We start from the raw sequence: 5,350 nt of genomic DNA, 5'->3' as shown, positions 1-5,350 counted from the left end.
GCTGGAGTGGCCGAGCCGAGCGGTTCTAGGCGCTACAGTCTGGAACGGGCGACCGCTACGGTCGCAGGTTCGAATCCTGCCTCGGGCATGGATGTGTGTGATGTCCTTAGGTTAGTTAGGTTTAAGTAGTTCTAAGTTCTAGGGGACTGATGACCACAGATGTTAAGTCCCATAGTGCTCAGAGCCATTTGAACCATTCGATCCAAAACTGAAGAAAAAGAAAGCACACACACACACACACACACACACACACACACACATTCAGAGAGAGAGAGAGAGAGAGAGAGAGAGAGAGAGAGAGAGAGAGGGTTGGAAGAGGTGTTCGGTGAAAGAATGAAACAGATTCTGTGCCAACAGCTTGGCTTTGAATATAAAGGGGGATGGTGAGATGTGCACATTGATCTTTGTGTTGAGCGCATCGGGGTTAATCCTCGCTGAAATCCCGGAAACCGTACACTAGAGTCGCGTTCTAAACACATTTCCTGGGAGCTTGTGTTGACGAGGTTTCCACTTGTTCCGGCAGTCGCAGCGCGCTTGCGAGCCCCTCCCGCGAAGCGCCACAGGAGTGGGGAAGGGCAGGGGCGGTCCTGTTTTACGGGCAGCCCTTTTAATTAAGTGCATTTCGCGGGGCGCAAGTTACGCCACATAACACGGACCAGTCACGCACGGACGCCATGTTGCGTGTTCCGCAGCGGCGCTGGCCGTCGGATGACAGATGACTCGCGACCGTCTGCAGTACACGCCCCTGTGCGGTTGGCAGCTGAATAGTTACAGGTCCATAATAGTAGTTGCGGCACAGGTAATTTGTTTCCTATGTTAGTGGCAAGTGCTAGGCTGTTTGTCTGCACGCATGTGATGTCTGTTTAGGTACATGCGGAGAACATGGCGTCTCTTTAATAACGGGTCGCTGTAGAACATGAACGGACACTAACGGCTCATCTATTAGTATGTTATAAGTGGTATGACGTAGTATCTTGATTTCTGAACGATGTCAGTCATATTTTCAGCTTTAAATTCGTAAGACACTACAGAGATAACTGCTCTTTAAAGTAAGGTAATTTTTTCTGAACTTTAGATCGTACACTGTATGCCTCTACCTCTGCTACCCTGCGTGCGAGATTTTGGTGTTCGCAATTTCTTACAGCAGCAAAATATTCTTGCGTATATCTTTACAATAGAACGATTTCTTTTCTCCGTCATTTGACGAGTGCCGATGCTGGTAAATGTTTCAAGACCTGTACTGTAGTAGGCTAATACTTCTTATCGGTCTTGTGGCCATAATGTCGGCCAACAAATTCTGAATGCCATGTCAGAGCCACAGCCTGATTGTCATGTTATGTACAGACCAGAGTGTGACTTGCATAAGAGTGATGCCGTCAAGACATGTCCTGCATAGTTATTTAACTGAGTTTACGTTTCTTGAAAGGACAGTGTGAAGTGGGCAACATCACTGAAATTCTGAGAAAAACAGGATTAAACTGTAGGGGAAAATCAGAAATGTACAGTACGCACAAGAACCAAGAAGGAACAATAAGACTTGATAACCATGAACGAAGTCCTCAGATTCAAAAGGGTGTAACACAGGGATGCAAACTTTCACACCTGCTGTTCAATCTATACACTGAAGAAGCAATGACGAAAGTAAGAGGAAAGGTACAAGGGTGGATCAAAATTCAGGGTGAAAGTATTTCAATCCAGATTCACTAATGACAGTGCTATCCGCAGTGAAAGTGAAGAAGAATCTGTTGATTGAAATGAACAGTTTAATGAGTACAGAATATGAATTGAGAGTAAAATGGAAAAAGACCAACGTGATGAAAAGCAGTAGAAATGAGAGCAGCGAGAAACTTAACATCAAAACTGGTGACCATGAAGTGGACGAAATTAAGGAATTCTGCTACCTTGGAAGCAAAATAACCCCCATCGGGCGAAGCATGGAGGACACAAAAAGCAAACTAGCACAAGTGAAGGGGCCACTACTGGCCAAGAGAAGTCTATTGGTGCCAAACCTAGGATTTAATTTGTGGGTGAAATTCCTGACAATGTGCGTTTGGAGCATAGCGTTGTTTTGTAGTGAATCTCTGACAGTGGGAAAACCGGAACAGAAGAGAGTCGAAGCACATAAGACGTGGTGCTACCGATGAATGTTGAGAACCAGGATAACTGATACGGAATGAGAAGGTTCTCTGCAGAATCGGTGAAGAAAGTAACATATGAATACTTTTTTTCAGTTCCGAAAATTAGGGTAACTGATACAGATTGAGGAGATTCTCTGCAGAATCGGTGAAGAAAGTAACATATGAATACTGTTTTTCAGTTCTAACATTTTGTTGACGGGGAACCAGCAACTCAATTAAATTTCATAAACTATTTATTAACGAATTTGTCAGCTATTGCCGTCCTTATATTAGCCGACTACTTTCAAATCTTACAGGTTCATTTTCGAACCTGTTCTACCGCCGGCCGCGGTGGTCTCGCGGTTCTAGGCGCGCAGTCCGGAACCGTGCGACTGCTACGGTCGCAGGTTCGAATCCTGCCACGGGCATGGATGTGTGTGATGTCCTTAGGTTAGTTAGGTTTAAGTGGTTCTAAGTTCTAGGGGACTGATGACCACAGAAGTTGAGTCCCATAGTGCTCAGAGCCATTTGAACCATTTTTGAACCTGGTCTACCCAATCTTAATAATGTACGTCAAAATGGCAACACACGCGTTGTGTCACACACGTGCCTCTTAGCAAGTCAGAATCAACATCTAGCTAATAACTGAGGATGTGCGGTTCAATTTCTGCTCTGAGATGAAGATGTTATCACAGGAGAGGAATTCTTGGAGGGCACCGTCAAGCCAGTCAAAAGACCGACAACTTAAAAAAATAGCGGAAACGTATTTCTTGGTAACACATATGGTGTTCATCGGCCTAAGAAGAGCTGGACGTTTCTAGCGAACCCCCTTGCTGATATTGTACACTTTCCACACGATAATATTCGAATAAAACTGTTCAATTTCACAGATGTTAAGGTCGAAGAATGAGGCTTGCATGGTAAGTAGTTAACCTCCTTTACTCTATTAAACTGAGGAAATAGAACAAATAGTTACCGAAAGTGAAAGCTGCATCAATATTAGCATGTTAGATTTCCGTTACTGTTTTACTGTGAGTAATTCTTATTCCACTCTTATGTACATACTTCACACTTGGTTGTAGCATAGCTGATGTAGTGTTTGTGGTAGAATAACAGATATAGTTTAACAAAGAGCACGGAAGGTATTTTCGTGATATGTGGTTTCAGCTGGGTAGGTATCAGCTTCTTTAGGGACTACCTATAGAACAAATGTGATAAAATGGCAGTGTGAACTCTACAAATACCTGGTGTATAAGTGCGCTACGTTCACGCAAAATGTAATCTGCAAAATCTTGTGTTATGTGATTTTTCCGTTGCAGACATGCGACGTATAAACAACTGCCTTCGAGATGCTGGTAAGAATTTCACCTCCGCCGCCTTGCGTGGAGCTTGGGTCGCGGCTTTAATAACGGTCCCTCGAGCAGAGGGCTGACCACCACTTTTTGTCTCATATGCCGCCATATTGCTTCGTGGAGTGACGCTGGGTGCCATCGGGGGCCCATCTAAAACTAGATAGTTCCACAGAGCAGCGCAGCTGCTGCCGATTTTGGTCGTCCTTTGGCGGTTCTTTCTTTTTCCCTCAAACTGAATAATTTATTTGTATTTATGTCTGGAACATGAAGTAAATACACTGCAATTGTTATCGACACAGCATGTCACTTAAGTCTGCATTTGTCCTGGTAGAACTACAGCACTTCTGCACTCAGGTTTCTCAAAAATCTGTAACTGAAGTCCTTCATTGAGTTTCATTGAGTAATTAGTATTCCACTTAGCTTTCTGATGTGCAGATACTCGGAAGTGAGATGTAATACCCGGGTGTCGTATCTACTGAAGCGCATTACGGTACACCATCCAATTTCCAAACCGTAATTGTTGATGCTATGCGCTGAACTCAGATGTGGGAGACACGAAGTTCGAATACCAGTACCGTCATGATTTCAGAGAATCATTTAGTAGCAATGCAATGGAATTTTACTGGCTAATTCTGGATGGACTTCTTTTTTGACAAACTGAATGATTTTTCTGTCTGTAACGCTTTCCTTCATTACTGTGGCAATTTTCTTGTATTCGTGCATTCATTTCAAAAAATACACATTATTCTTACAAAATAACGGAAGGAAAGGAATGAAATACATAAAGACAAATATTAGCTCCTTGGCATCTTGGTTATAAAACCTAAGAATTTTCTCTGTTCTTGTTTCTAAAGCTTTGCCACCTGATATATACTCCGAAATGAAACAAAATGTGAGAAATGGAAATGGCTCGAGATGCACAATGTCAGGAACTCACACACTGAGCCGGAATGCACACTCCCTATGAGTAAACCAATATCACTCTCAAGACAAATTTAGTTCTATCATTTTTTTTTTAAAGATATATATATGTTTTTCTACAGAAACGATAACTGCAGGTACAATTAGTGAAGGCTGACTTGGTTTCACTACTCAAGACCTTAAGCCTTTTGGGATACTTAAAGTTTAAGTAATGGAAACGGTGCCACAGAGTCTGCTGTCACGCTACAATGCAGTTATGCGTGTTGCCTACACTGTCGTGAAGCCTGCCGTAGGCGACCCTCGCTCTGTGCTTTGCGGCAAATACTGTGCGCCTTTGTCACCATTTAAAGTCGTCGTATTTCAGAAGGTATGAGGTTTAGAATACTGAAAAGCAGTCTGCTTCTAGTTTTTGTTTCTGTAGAAAAAACGTACATGTGCTCTAAAAAATCACAACTTTGTGTTGAAAGTAATGTTTCTTTACATTTATGGATTGTTCATCCCTATCCACTGTGCGAGTCCCAGGCATCCCATACCAACTGCATTTTTCACATTTTTTTTCGTTTCGGAAACGTATGAAGTGGGGGAAGTTTAGTCGGGACACCCTGCATATGTATAAGGAGGGCAAAGGTGTCCCATAAAAGTGAGTCTTGCCGTTCGGTTGTAAGAAGAATTTCCTTTGATATCTTGCTTCAGAAACACTCCATAACGAAGTACACATTCAATATTTTAGAAATTAACATGAGTCTTCCATGTACATTTTTATATACACCCTGAGGCGACAATAGTCAAATGGTTCAAATGGCTCTGAGCACAATGGGACTTAACATCTATGGTCATCAGTCCCCTAGAACTTAGAACGACTTAAACCTAACCAACCTAAGGACATCACATAACACCCAGTCATCACGAGGCAGAGAAAATCCCTGACCCCGCCGGGAATCGAACCCGGGAACCCGGGCG

The sequence above is a fragment of the Schistocerca serialis genome, chromosome 4 (assembly GCF_023864345.2).
Source record: "Schistocerca serialis cubense isolate TAMUIC-IGC-003099 chromosome 4, iqSchSeri2.2, whole genome shotgun sequence".
Lineage (NCBI taxonomy): Eukaryota > Metazoa > Arthropoda > Insecta > Orthoptera > Acrididae > Schistocerca > Schistocerca serialis.
Note: the sequence above shows the minus strand (reverse complement) of the source record.